Genomic DNA, 14,735 nt, shown 5'->3' on the forward strand with positions numbered 1-14,735 from the left:
TCAATTATACTGGATTTGTTTCAACAGCTCACTGCTGTGACTTGCTTTGCTCAACCTGGCTTGGTTTGGTCCAGACTTGGGTGAATACAGTACCTGAATCATAGACTGTTCCAAGCACATGCGTGAAGAATAAGCCTATTGCACACCACCAGATGCTAAGAGGTTTTACTTGAAAATGCACACTCTTTGTTTCGCAAAATGCTTTGGCTGCTGTCGGTTACCAGTACTTGAATGTCTGAGGCAGTGGATTGAGTGACTCAGAGTGCAGCAGTTGAGAGCAAGCCTCTGATCAAAATCTGCCTGTCAGTTTGCAGAGTTGTTCGCTGCACCAATGCCAACAATGATTCAGTACAATTTCACAGAACCTGTACTGTAGTATTGCTGAGCATTAAATGGGCCACATTATAAAAATGACCTTGTTATCTGTATCGTCCTTTACCATCCTACTTTGACATCAGGTTTGCAAACTCCCTGGGGGAAGGGCTGTACTTTTTCTTACACTAATAATAATTGTTTGATATAGACCCTTATCACACCATCGAGATGTCTCAAAGTGCCTCATAGGATTTACTGCAAAGTGGTGCGACTTTGTATTTTATGGATGCCTGGGTGAACAATGCATCAGAAGGCTTTCATTCCTTAATATTTATTGACTGTTAAGATCCTGGATTCCCACAAATAACCTTTTACATAACTTTGCTTGCTTCTGTTCAGCAATGCAAAGCAGCAGGTCAAAGCACAGAATATTTACAAGATTAACACTAACCCACATCGGTCTGCTCTGAGTGACATATCGTGAAACAGAAATCAAGCTGTTTGTGCCACTCTGTCATAGCTCACTGCTATCACTCTCAATGTTTAACTCACTGAGACAAATTTGTCTCTTAGAACGGTGCTACCTTTTGGAACCAGGTTTAATTCCCACTCCAACCTGAAGATTGAGAATTTCTGTAACGATACAGCTATAATAATGAATAATAATAATCATAAAAAATCTCTTATTCAATACAGTGCCTACTAAGTTGCAAAGTCTCAAATCACTCCATAAGAAATTTCTGCAAAGTGTAGTGACTGTCTATTTGCAGGAAAACACATCACCCAATTTGCGCACAGCAATGTTCTGCCGATAGCCGCGAAGTGAATGATCACTTGACTGACCAATTTTATCTGGGGAATTGTTGTCCTCGAGACTGCAATAAAACTGTTATGTTTACCGCATTGGAGAAATCTGTCTTCCACCACTACATTGGGATCTCAAAGTGACGATTTGAAGCTGGAATCCTTCATTCAGGATACTGAAAATCTACTTCCTAGAAAATCCAATCTACTTTCACAGCAAAGCTCTGTATCATATGTGTGACATACAAACAGCAACCAGAAGGAGCCCCCACTCAGCTTTATTATTCAGGAACTCGAGTTGAAATCAACATGTTTTAGACCCATTATTCCTCTACTAATGCACACTCTGTATGTACTTCACTTTTCTGTTGCGTAATATCTTATGTTAATTTATGTAACAAGAGTCAATCCGACTATGCTGGATCTATATTTTTAAACAGGATATTGGTCATTCACTTGGTGGCTGTTTGTGAGACATTGGTGTGCACAAATTAGCCAACAAATTTGTCTACAAATACATAGACACTATACTCTTCAGCAAATCCTGTGAAGTGCTGTCAAGACATTTTGATGATGTGTTGACTATATAATCAAGTGCAAGAATTATGATGTGAAATTTCTTGACGCCTAACACTTGAAGCGACTGTACAAAAGAGTATCAATGTGACGTGGCTGCAAAATCATTTTCAACACGGACAAAAAAAAATTGCATGTGGGACATTTTAAACGAGTTTCTCTTTTGCAACTGCAGGCGAACTTCACAAGCCTCCTGGGACTGAATTCCTTCGATGGATCTTCAGTGGAATTTGTGTCCAGGAGAGGAAAGCAGCTGCTCGGTGCTGAATTCACATGTGGGCTACAGGTCCAGTTCTGCTGTCACCTGCAGCTCGGCTCTGCCTCCTGTCAGCTTCCCAGGAACCCTGAAAGCCAACTGGAGCAAAACAGACTATGAAAAGGAAACCAGCTTTAGCTACATTTTTTTTTTACGATTCCCAGTGAGAATAGCACCAGATTTGTGGAGTTGTTGTGTTTTTGGCAGCGGTGTTTTGGTGCACAAGAGTAGGGTGCTAGATCAGTCTTAAAGCAATAAAGGATTTTGGTCAACAGCCAATTACAACAACAACAAATTACATTTATATAGCATATTTCACGTTGGAAGGACGTCCCAAGGTGCTGGATTAATTAAACAATTAAATAAAAATTGGTTATCTAAAAAACAATTTCTGCACTTGATATAGCGCCTATAATGCCAACCATCTCAAAGGCTTCCGCAGGGAATTGCTGTTAAGGGTAGTGATTATGGATTTGTGTGCACCTGTGCTGACAAACTTCCACTCAGCCATGTCCTACAAACAGCAACAAAGTGAATGCCCAATTTTATCTGGGGGCCTGATTGAGAATCTCCCTTCTCTTTTCGAAGCACGCCATGAGATCTTTAACAAATAGGCGTACAAGACCTTGGTTTAACGTCTCACCTGAAGGATGGACACACGGAAGCAAAGCATCACAAAGTACAATTGTATCCAATGACAGATTTTAGGAATTTACTTTATTTTCCATCACTGGTTTTCTTCTTCCCTTTTTCCTTCCACCAATGTAACATCCTTCTCCAGTATCTCATCCAAGTGACTATTCTTAATTTTGAGCTGCGACAGTGAGTTAGTTGCCTGAATCGGAATTTAATACTGTCCTAACCCGTTCTGCCATCCACTCACTCACACTTCCCGCCAGTGCTGTCGGATAGTGATGGGCAGTGGGTTCCTGGCTAATTTCCTCTCCTCACCCCTAACCCCAAGCTGCTGAGGCCAAAGGTACCATTGCCAGTTCCACACTGGCTGAGATCAGCTGACTCACCACAGAAAGGGGATTGGAGCTGAGGCACTTCGCAGACTCAAGTTACTCAATGAAAAAAACACTGAACCAGTCATTTGCTGTTTAAAACTGGAGCTTGCTTCAAAAATCTTGGCTGCAGAAACCAATTCAGAAGGGGAGGGTGGCGGTTCGATATCACTCACTGAGATTTCCTAAATATGCTCCTTCTTGTTCCTTCCTTTATTTACACTTTAAAATGTGCTAGGGTAGAAGTCTCAGTAACAGAGTGTTTGCTAGCCAAACAGAAGAGTGTGCTATAGTGAGGGGCACCTTACAGGGGCTGTGGGTTTGTAACAGCTTTTCTACAAACTGGAAATGGTTTCTTAAACTGTCCATCCTTCAGGTGAGACATTAAACTGAGGTCTCGTATGGCTATTTGCTAAAGATCCCATGGCACTCTTCGAAAAGAGAAGGGAGGTTCTTAAACTGTAGTCCTTAAACTGTAGTCCTTCTGCAAATGCAGCCACTTCACCAGATAGCTGTCAGCTTTGAAGCACTTTGAGACGTTTTGATGTTTAGGTGCTATATCAAACACAAGGATTTATTATGCTATTATTGCATCCATTTTTGTTGCACTAAAATGGGCAACAGAATCTATTGTACCATTCATGCTCTGTTATAAATCATTCCTTTTAAAAAAAGGCCTTTGTTCACCCGAACAAATAGATAATTTGGAAGCTGATTCAAAAACTCCAGGAATGAGCTGAATAACAAATAGAGCTGACATAAATTAAAAGCTGTCATGAGTCCAAAATGAAGACTATGTGAGTGAGAAAGAAGATTTTTTCAATATTCTACAGCATATCATTAGAATAAATAGCTGTCTATAATTAAAAATAAACCTAAGTGGTGCATTCAGCTCGAGCAGACACAGGGCTCCCTTCAGCAGCTGGACTGGCCTGGGAATGGATGTTAACTGGTTCACTGTTACTTAATGCTGAATGATTTCCTTAGTGCTTTAAAAATTAACTGTTGTTGTAATTTTCATTCTTTCCTGGTATGTGTTGTAAACTGTTGTAACAGAACATCAACAACAACTTGAATTTATATGGTGCCCCACATATATATTTATATGTATATATATGACCTCAGCTCGGGTCTGAAATGCTGTACACTGTCCAGCGCCTTGGGACGTCCTCCCGACATGAAAGGTGCTATACTGTTGTTGTTGTCTTGGAGCATTTTTCAGGGACGGGTTGGACATCGAGCAAGGGGTGGGTGGTGGGGAGGTGCATTTGAAGAGCTTGAATTTGAGGTGGGACTCAGACAGAAAGAGAAGGGGTGAGACAGTTAGGCTAATAGCATAACGCAAAATACTGCAGATGCTGGAAATCTTCCATAGATTTCGGTGAAATGTGCCACCCAAAACATCCGTTTGATTCATACTCTGATCACATGGCTCTGCATTTGCTGAATTTTCTGTCTTTATTTCAGATTTCCAGCATTTATTCTTGGGCTTATCATTGTGAGTTGATTTGCAAGTTCATTATTTGCAAAAACACAGAAAAGAGATTTTTTAAAGTTTAAAATCTATTGTGGCACTAATTGACGCCTTACTGGCTATGGCTATAATAATTGACCTCTAACCTAGTTACTGCTGAATTCATTAACGTCTAATTTGGTTACCACTATATTAATTGACCACTGACCTGGTTACTGCTGTATTAACACCACAAAAAACAATTTATGAATGAAACAAACTTTCCCGTATAAAGGAAATAAGAGGTCTTTGTGTAAATTGTTGTTTGTTACTTTATCCCGAGCCACATCACCATGCACAATCTAACTTTGCAATTATTTTGTTGCAAACATCACATTGTCTAATAACTCACATATGTTGTTTGCATCCAAGCTCTGTAAAATACAATGCTGGAGTGGATAGAACCTTATAGAATAAAAACGTTCATTACAGCATTACAAAATAATGGAAATAAATTGGTCATTCATCTCTTGGCTGTTTGTGGGGCACTGCTGTGTGCAAATCCGCTCCTGCAATCTCCTACAAAAAATACAGTTATGCTACACTAATGAGGCGCTTTGAGACATTTCAACATGATGGGTACTGTATCAAATGTAAGCACTACTTACATTTACTGTATCAAATTTCAAATCACGGCTATTGGCACAACACAATTTAATAATAATAATCCTTGCATTTGATATAACGCCTTATCGCATCACTAGGATGCCTCAAAGTGCTTCACAGAATATATTGCCAAGTGAATTCACTGTGTATTTTATGGGCAAAACACCTGGATATCACAAAAAAGACCTGCCTTCCGTTTCCCATGGACATTTCAGTATAGGCAGAGCTAAATACCCTGAAAATAGTTGAGAATCCAGGAGTCCATTGTGAAGCAGACTGTGGTTCCTGTAGCTATGTCATTGTGCAAGTTGGAAGAGGGCACAGTCACTGAAAGCAATGAGCCCCTTCTGAACCTATTTGCTATACAGCTTCTTTCCCTTCGGTTGCAGTGGGTCCCTCCTGACTGTATTACTCTTCTTTTCTGTGTGTTGCTGGGAATGGAAAGATTGAGTGAGACAGGAAGGAGAGTATTGGCAGAGCCTAAGAAAGGGCTGCACTGGCAGCTGTGTGCTGTGTTTGCACACACTGATAAACGTAGTGAAATGCATCCAGAAGGGCAGAGCCAAGGCTCGTCTGGCTGACTACTTTGTCGGGTGAATTGAGGGCTTCATTCACTGCAGCTTTGGATACTTTAAGCAGTGCCCTGCCAGCCAAGCCATCTGTGTCATCCCTCTGCACTGAAAGGAGCCGAAAGACCTTTCCTGGAGGTAAAGTGAGTTTAAGAATTTGCAGAGTTAACAGCAAAAAAACTGTTTAAAAACTGACCTCCCCTCAATATTCAGGGAGCTCAGGCACAGACATTGAGTGATTTAATGCGAGTGCTTTGGAACTACGTCCTCCTGTCTGCCTGGTCTGTGCAGGTATTTGGACCAGCAGTCGTCTTGTCTCTTTTGTGTTGCTTCAAGTGTTTGAGTTCTTGCACCCTGGTTAGGAGGCATTTGCTGCAGCTAATGCCCCAGGTCTGATTTGCTCTGTGAGGCTGCCCTGTGTTTGCTGGAAGTCTAAAAGTAGAGCTTACTTTAATCTGGGGCTCTCACAAGCAGAGAGTGAGGTTGTAAAACAACAGCACAGTCTGGTTCCTCTGCTGTTTCACATGGTGTGTGGTGTGAAGCATTCGAAACGCATGTGAGTCTTTCAACCAACTCAAATAAATTCCTTGAAAAACCTGGTGCAAGTGGGACTATTCAAGCCTTGACGATTGTCCTAAATTAACGTGTTGTTTTTTTTTAAAAAAAATTGCATTGAACGTGATTAAGAGACGCTAACGGAATCCTTGAATTATGTGTATGAAGTCGGTGGGGAAGCAACAGTGATTAATTATGTAAGCACCTTAGACCACTGTGGATTGCTGAGCTAAATCCAGACTTTATTTACACAGAATTAGGATATCTTTGCACTTAATGCTATTTTTGTGAAAGCTCTCCCGTTTAATTTAAGAGTATGGTTGCATTTTTACAGCTATTCAATAGATATTTCTATGTTGTGGTTATTGCTATGTTTGCACAGCTGGCAATTATAAATTATATAGACTGAGCTATTCATGTGATGCTGAAGACTGGAGTAGAATATGTGCGACTATGAAACTTACTGAGGCTTGTGCTTATTTGGTATGAAAGTCATTTCAACGCATTTTAATGCAATATTTGAATCCTTTTGATGTGTCCATTTGGCTCTGTTAGTAACACTCTCGCCACTGACTCATAAAGTTATGGGTTCAAGCACAACATGGGGATTTGAGCTCACAAATTCTTTGTTGGTTGGGAAGTGTTGAACTGTTGGACTTTTGAAACTCAGGTGAAACTTTGAACCAAGATCCTGTCTAGCTGGTTAGCTGGATATGAAAGTTGCTTTGGCAGTATTTGAAAGGAAAATGTGTCCTAGCCAAAAATCCTCCAGATAAATTAGTCATTCATCTCATGTGAGACTTTACTTGCACAAATCGTTGCTCCATTTGCCTACTAAGCCAGTCGCTCTGCTTGACAGCAATACTTGTCGAAGGCTTTGAAACGGTTCAATATGATGAGAATAGATGTTTTTTCCTCTTCTGATGTTGGAAATTGAATCATATTGATGTAGTAGAGAAGAAAAACCATTGTTAAACCTGAGCAGGGACTGCTCAATGGTGACATTGTGCAAAAGGTAGAAACATATCCCCTTATCCAGCAATGACGAGCACAAATGTTTCATATTTTTATGGTTCTGCAGAGATATGTATGCTTTTTGTATTGCTCTGTGCTCAGCACAGGATTATCCGCCAACAACTTCTGGACTGCGGCATAGACAGCCTTTCCTACACAAAGTGGTTATAATCACATTCACTAAAAACCTGTTCTTATGTTTGAGGGGGGAGGACACAGACAAATGGATAAATATTTGTGGTACTCCCTAATGTAATCAGAATACATGCTTGTATCATACTTATAGCAAGTGGGATTTCTGTCCCCAAATGAGTTCCGAGAATATAATTCTCTAGGAATAATAGCTTTGAATAATTCGTTGAAAGGTACTGATTTTGTTGCTTCCTAGATGACTGCTGGCCAATTTGAGTCTTTAACACAAAGCAGATGTTGCTGGCATAGAAACAACTTCCAGTTAATTTGAGACTTAAGTAGAACTGAGCTCCTAAACCCAATGCTATGGCAATGAACCAGCTGAGACTCAGAATGCTGACGTATAACTGCGCTCCTACACCCGAAGCTGTGGCATGATGAACCCATAAGACTCGGAATGTTATCACTGCAGCTTTGAGAGAAAGCTGTTGCCAAGAAGACTAGACAGCCCCAAATGTTGGTGAGCAGTGGTGTATTGGTGCAGCAGCCTGCCTCTGGCCTGCTCGTTACCAACTTTGAGGTGTTCCTGAGCAGCCCCCTTCATTCCACCCCCCCCAACCCACCCCAGCTGGGACTCCCAGTCAGCTGTGTGAAGCACTTTGAAATGTCCTCCTGTGTGAAAGGCACTATATCAATAGTAAATTGTTGTTGGACTATTCTACTTGTTATTAAATTGAACACAAGTGTGTGGGTGGGTGCATTGGTAATTGGATTTTCACCATTAGAAATGTTTGATAAATTTACTGACCAGCAGAACATAACCCTCAGAGTGCCCTGTACGGTCAATTTGCAGCTGTTGGTGTCTTAATCTCACTCAGTGATTGCAGCAGGATGTGAGCTGAATCCTTGCCACTGTACAAACGGGTGTTTACTCCTGAGCATTGCTGCTGAGTGACACATGGCATGGATCAACAGAGCCCTGATCATTGACCCTCAAAGGCAGAACTTAAGAGGTTGAAGCCTTTTGTCACGGATTATCTTCCTACAAAGCACATTCAGCCCCTCAGGTCTCACTGACCTAAGGTACGAACTGGACAAAGGTGTCCTGTGTTATTTCATAGCAAGCAGACTCCTTCCTGGTGTCTGTGCTACTTTTAACCATGTCCTTTAACAGCTTCAGCAAATGGAGATCTCCACTCTCCCAATGTGTAGCTTGCGTTAGCACACAGGTTCCTATAAAGAGAAGGGAGTTATCCTTTCAGCCCATTTATTGCAACTTTTCTCCTTTCTCTGTTGTGTTTTCATGACATCGTTGATCTTCTTGAATTCCAAATGTTCCTCACATGGTTTCTAGTAGTTTTTTTTTGATGGAATCACCATTGAATCTCTGAAAAAGGAAACTCCCAACATGTCGAAATGTTATCGAATTGCAAACTTTAGTGCCCTCCAAAAGATGATTGACATCTCATAATAAAATGCAATTTTAATTGGTGCTTAATAATAATTCAAAAATGGATTGACAAAATACCTGATGAACAAAATAACAACCTCCTGCAAAAAGTAGCTATTTTAGGAAGCTCAAATATATTTAGAAAATATCACCCATTCATATATAAAGTGACAGTGTTATTGGTCTGGCTGACCCATCACTGAACACCATTCAGAAATTACCTCTTTAGAGTGATTTTAAACCATACTAACATCATAATAATATTAGTTAATCCTTGCATTTGATATAGCCCCTTATCGTGTTGAGACATTCAAAGCGCTTCACAGGATATAGTGTAAAATAGTGTGACTGTGTATTTTGTGGGCCTGAAATTTCACTCAGACTTATCCTGAAAGACTATTCTGTCTTAAAATAGAAAGTTGTGCAGCGGTGTAGAAAATTCTTAAATTCAGACGTAATTTGAAAGCCGGTTCTTGTCAAGCGCTGCACAAAAAACACAGAGACACACAGTATTTGACTCCAGAGGAAAGGCGAAGGGCTCTTCACGTATTAGGTTTTCTGACAGTTTGTATCAAATGAGCGTTTATCTTTTATCAACAGCAAATAATTAACAACAAAATCACTTGTGTATAGCACCTTTCACATCGGGAGGACGTCCCAAGACTCTGAACAATCAATGTTTTGGACCGAGCTGGGGGTCGGGATTGGGGAAGGCGGAGGGCAGGGGGGAAAGGAGGGTAACCAAAGGCATGGTTGAAGAGGAGACTCTTGAAATGGGTCTTGAAGGAGGCAAGGGAGGGGCTGAGGGACTGCGGGATGGAGTTCCAGAGGGTGGGGGCAGAGTGGCAGAAGTTTGACCCGACTGCCAATGGTGAAACGGGTGAGGCGGGGGACGTGAAGCAGGCTGAAGACCGCTGAGCGGAGGGACTGGGCAGATTGGTAGGGAGTTAGGAGGTCGCAGAGGTGGGAGGGGGAGCAAGGCCATGGAGGGCTTTGAAGGTGAGGACCACGATTTTGAACTGTATCCTCTGTGATGGGAAGCCAGTGGAATAGGGCGAGGATAATAATAATAATAATTGGGGGTGAGAGGGTTGCAGAGCCTGGTGTGGGAGAGGACATGAGCTGCAGAGTTCTGGACGATCTGCAGCCTATGGAGGGAGGAATTTGGGAGGCTGACAAGCAAGGAGTTTGCGTAGTCAAGCCTGGATTTTACAGATTTGTGTATGAGGTCTCGGTGGCCTGAGGTGTGAGACAGTGGCAGAGCCAGGCTATGTTGAGGAGGTGGGGGAATGCAGAGCAGGTCATAATAATAATAATAATCCTTGCATTTGATATAGCGCTTTTCACGTCGGGAGGTCATCCCAAAGTGCTTCACAGAACACCCTGTGAAGTGAATTGACTGGATATATTTGTGGGCGAACGTGGCAGCCAATTGCGCACAGCAATGTCCCACAAACAGTCGTAGATTGAAAATGACCAATTTATTATTGTTTTTGTTTTGGAGGGATTATTATTAGGCTCTGTGTGAAGTAAGGAAACTTGCCCAAGGTTTCGCCTGGAATTGAACTCGGGTCTCTCGCTTGCGAGCTACAGGACTCCACAGGACTCCATGGCACTGATGTGGGGTAGAAAGCATAGTTGAGGGTCAAACAAGAAGCCAAGGTTCTGGACCGGCTTAATAAGGTGGAGTGTACATCCTCGGATGGTGATGCTGTCAGTGCCTGAGGTGCGGAGGCCCTAATTGGAGCCAATCAGGAGAGCCTCGGTCTTGTTGACATTCAACTGTAGAAAGTCAGCTCTCATCCAGGACTTGATGTCTGACAGACATTCTGTCAGGACAGCAGTGGTCCTAGAGTCGAGATTGGAGGCAGAGAGATAGAGTTGGGTGTAATCTGCATAAATGTGGAAATTGACCACATGTCTTTGGATGATGTCACCAAGAGGGAGCATATAGATATTGAAAAGGAGGGGACCAAGGACAGAGCCCCGAGGAACTCTGCATGAACCAGTACAGGTAGTGGAGGAGAAGCTGTTTGTGGAGATGAAGTGGAGATGGTGTGGGAGGTACTGTCTGAACCATTCAAGGTTGAGGTGAGAGGAGAGGTGGATTGAAGCGTTCTGAGACGCCATCAGGCGTGGAGGGCGCTATATAAATCCAAGTTGTTGTTGTTGATTGAGGAGGATAGAGTGGTAAATGGTATTGAAGGTAGCAGAGAGGTAAAGGTGGATGAGGAGGCAGAGCGAGCCCTGGTCACAGATGGACAAAATGTAATTAGTCACTTTGACCAAAGCTATTTCTGTGCTGTTGGTGGCACGGAAGTCCAATTGGAGGGGATTGTGAAGGGGGTGGTGGGAGAGGAAGGAGCGAAACTGGGAAGCAACAAATTTGTTCCAGGACCTAGAAAAGGCAGGTTGGAGATGGGGCCGTAGTTTGAGTGCAGGAATGGGTCCAGAGAGGTTTTTTTAAGGATAGGAGTGATGACAGCCTTTTTAAAGCCATGGGAATTGTGCCAGTGGACAGGGAGTGGTTTATGATATCTGTGAGTGGGGGGAGGGTGTAAGGAGGTGGAGCTGGGAGGTAAGGAGAGGGTAGGGATGGGGCGAGGGAACAGATGGTCGGTTTCATGTGGGTTATAGTAGTGGTTGGAGAGGAGGGGGAGACAGGTTTGAAGTTGTTGAGGGAGGAATGGGTGTGGTGGGGAGATGGGGAGGAAACAGTGGTCAGAAGGGCAAGGGCAGCTGAGTAGATCCCCTCGACTTTGGTTTCGAGGAAGTCCAGCATCTCCTCGCAATTGGCGTTGGAGGAGAGGATGGGCGAGGCATGAGAGTGTGGGCGGAATAAATAAATAAATTTAAAAAAAGCTGTTGCTTGTTATTTTAAGGTGAGTCTGTGAAAGACTGCGGCTTATCATTCCAAAATTTTAATCTGAACACATTGCACTAGGGTGCAGCATGCGCAAGAAGTGAGATGGAATTTTCCAAAGGGGAATGGCTTTGGAATTTTTGCTACAGAAACCTCTTTTCTAACCGTGGTCACTGTGCAGCAGCAACACCAGGGGCGGTGGAAAAGGAAGTGAGCCCAGCAGTCAGCACCTCACCATTCAGAGAGCACCAGAGGCTAAGGAGTCTTTGCGTAACATGATTTGCCAGTGCATTAAAAAGGAAAGCCTCTCTTAGTTAAATGGAGGAGAAATATTCTGTTACTTCTATTCTTTCTGACGTTTAAAGCTTCAGTCTCCTCTAGGAAGTCAGATCAATGTCATTCGATAAGAGATTAGTCAGATCAATATCATCCAATGAAGATAGAATCTTCTCATGGTCTGCAATGACCTTCTTACATTTTAGCTTTCAGTGAAGTCCAAATTGAGGAGGCCATTGTGGGTTATTGTTTTAACAACATTCTGGTGTTATATAAGCCGAGTGCTTTAACCCATGTGTTACACCATTGTTCCGACTTTCTTCTGCCATCATCTTGTCCCTTCCAACTCCCTGCACCAACCTGAGGGCCAACAACTTCTCAGCCTTTGAGATCTTTTCATGTGATCTGAATTGACTCCCATCACATGGTGCTTCCTTCAACTTGTTGAAGGCAGCAGGCCTGAAATTCCACCCAGTCCCAGTCTATACAACCATTTGCTTTACAATTCAATATCGCACAGTATGATAGAAAATTCTCAAATTCAGTCTTAGTTTGGAAGACGCTGTCTCACACTGCAGGCCGCCGAAACCCTCATACACACCTTCATTACATTGAGGCTCGACTATGCAAATTTACTGCTTTTCGGCCTCCCCAACTCCTCTCTTCACAGGCTGCAGGTCATCCAATCTCTGCAGCCTGTGTCCTTTCTCGCACTAGGCTCCGCGACTCTATCACCCCCATCTTTGCCCAACTCCACTGGCATCCCATCACACAGAGGATACAGTTCAAGATCCTGGTCCTCACCTTCAAAGCCCTCCAAGGTCTTGCTCCCCCCTATCTCTCCGACCTCCTAACCCCCTACCACCCTATTCGTTCCCTCCACTCAGCGGGCTCTGACCTGCTTCACGTCCCCTGCCTTGCTCGTCCTACTATCGGTGGACGGGTCTTCCGACACACTGCACCCACCCTCCGGAACTCCATCCTGCAGTCCCTCCATCTCACCCCCTTCCTCGCCACCTTCAAGACCCACCTCAAGACCCTCCTCTTCGATTGTACTTTTGATCTCCCCTACCCCACCCCAACCCTCAACTCGTGTCTGTAACTCTGTCTCTCCCGTGCCTTGGGACGTCTTTCCGACGTGAAAGGCGCTATACAAATGTAATTGTGTTGTTGTTTTCAGGAACTGCAGAAAACAGGCTTCCAAATTTAGACCAAAATTAAGAATTTTCTAAAATTCTGTGTGACCTTAAAGTTTTAAGACAAAAAGTTTTAAGACAAAATGGGATTTACAAGCTAAAATTAGGTGAAGTTATGGGCCTTTTGTTTACACCATATTCCTGAGTGATACAGGATAAATATTATAAATTGAATCCCTGAGTCTTGCTGATTATAAAGCTTACTCCATGCGTGGAAATTATTCAACCCACCTTCTACCGAGGTACCATTTCACGGGGATCTGCACCTTCCAGGATCACCCCAAAATCCATCATCCACAAACAAGCCTTGACATTGTATTTGGTGGGCCAATTTGAAAGAATGGGCTGTGCGATCTTCTACTGTGTCATACATATCTGTGATTTGACTGTAGTACCTTCACTGCCGAGCCTGATCTTATCCTCATGACATCCGAATGTGCATGTATTTTGTAGCAAGAGTGATTGGAATGTGATCGAGCAGGAACCCTAGCTGACAGTGTATGTTAAAGCCATATTTAACATGTTATCCCAGCTGAGATCAACTAATTTGTCACAGATCACTCTCCTCAAACCTATGTCCTCCTAGTCTGAATGTCTCATGGCTACACCAGGCATTGCCACTTCAATGGGGAATCTTTACTTTCTCTTTCTATTTCCACATAGTGCTGGGTTCTGCAATACCTCCGAGAGTTGTCATATCTAATTCTGTTGTTTAGCAACACTCACTGCAGCTGAAACATGGTTCCCTAAATTTGTATTCAGAAAGCATTGGCCTCTCTCTCCTTGCCCTGCTCATGATGACAAGAGACCCAGGATCCAGTCAGAGTGGAAAATGTGTCAAAATATTTGGATAGTTGTAAACATAAATAATGCTCACTATTACAGCCACAGCAACCATCTGGAAGGTTCGTAGAGAATTGTGTCCTTGGAGTTGATCTTGTGTGGTCTTGCTTGCTTCTGTTCAATACGTCACGTCCAGTAATAGAAACACCACATTAATTTTACAATGTAACTTTGCCAAACATAACTTTCATTATAAAATGGATTTTAAGGAACGAAATGACTTGCCCAGCATTTGCTGTGACCAGGAATTAAAGACATTTCCGCCTCTGAAGAGCAATGTTTTTAGATAGCCAATGTGATGTGGAACTGCTCAAGAGCTTCCACAGCAAAGATTAAGACATTTTTTCTGTTTTTACAAATAAAGGCTTGTGTAGCCCAGTGAGAGCAGAATTTATATCAGTAACAGCAACTTGCAATTATATACAGGAATGCCTTTCACACAGTTAAACATCTCAAAGCGCTTTATAGAGATGGAGTGGGAACAAGAACAAACACACAGTCATTACACTTTACAGTAAAATCTTGTGAGACACTTCGAAGACGTGATAATGTGCTATATCTAATTACTGTTAGAATAATTTAAAGTGAAAGCTGATGTGTTGACGTGCAAGACTGTTATTACAGCATTTACATAAAGTTCATTCCAGTAAAATTGAAAACTGTAATCAAGATCAGATGTTTTTTCTTCACTGCTTGGTTAAGCTATTGATAGACTGCTTCAACAAATATATATGTACATATTTTAATTAGATTCCATGGC

General features: G+C 42.5%; 1 protein-coding gene across 1 annotated transcript in view; it reads left to right on the forward strand.

The window, feature by feature from the left end:
- Positions 1 to 5,728: 5,728 nt before the first annotated feature.
- LOC103182948 (spermatogenesis-associated serine-rich protein 2) overlaps positions 5,729 to 14,735 on the forward strand; it is a 45,204-nt gene continuing 36,197 nt past the window's right edge. The window contains exon 1 of the mRNA XM_042336229.1: positions 5,729 to 5,784. The gene's annotated coding sequence lies outside the window, so the exon portion shown is untranslated. The remainder of the gene's footprint in view (positions 5,785 to 14,735) is intronic.

The sequence above is a fragment of the Callorhinchus milii genome, unplaced genomic scaffold, assembly GCF_018977255.1.
Source record: "Callorhinchus milii isolate IMCB2004 unplaced genomic scaffold, IMCB_Cmil_1.0 Scaffold6, whole genome shotgun sequence".
In the NCBI taxonomy this organism is placed as follows: Eukaryota; Metazoa; Chordata; class Chondrichthyes; order Chimaeriformes; family Callorhinchidae; genus Callorhinchus; species Callorhinchus milii.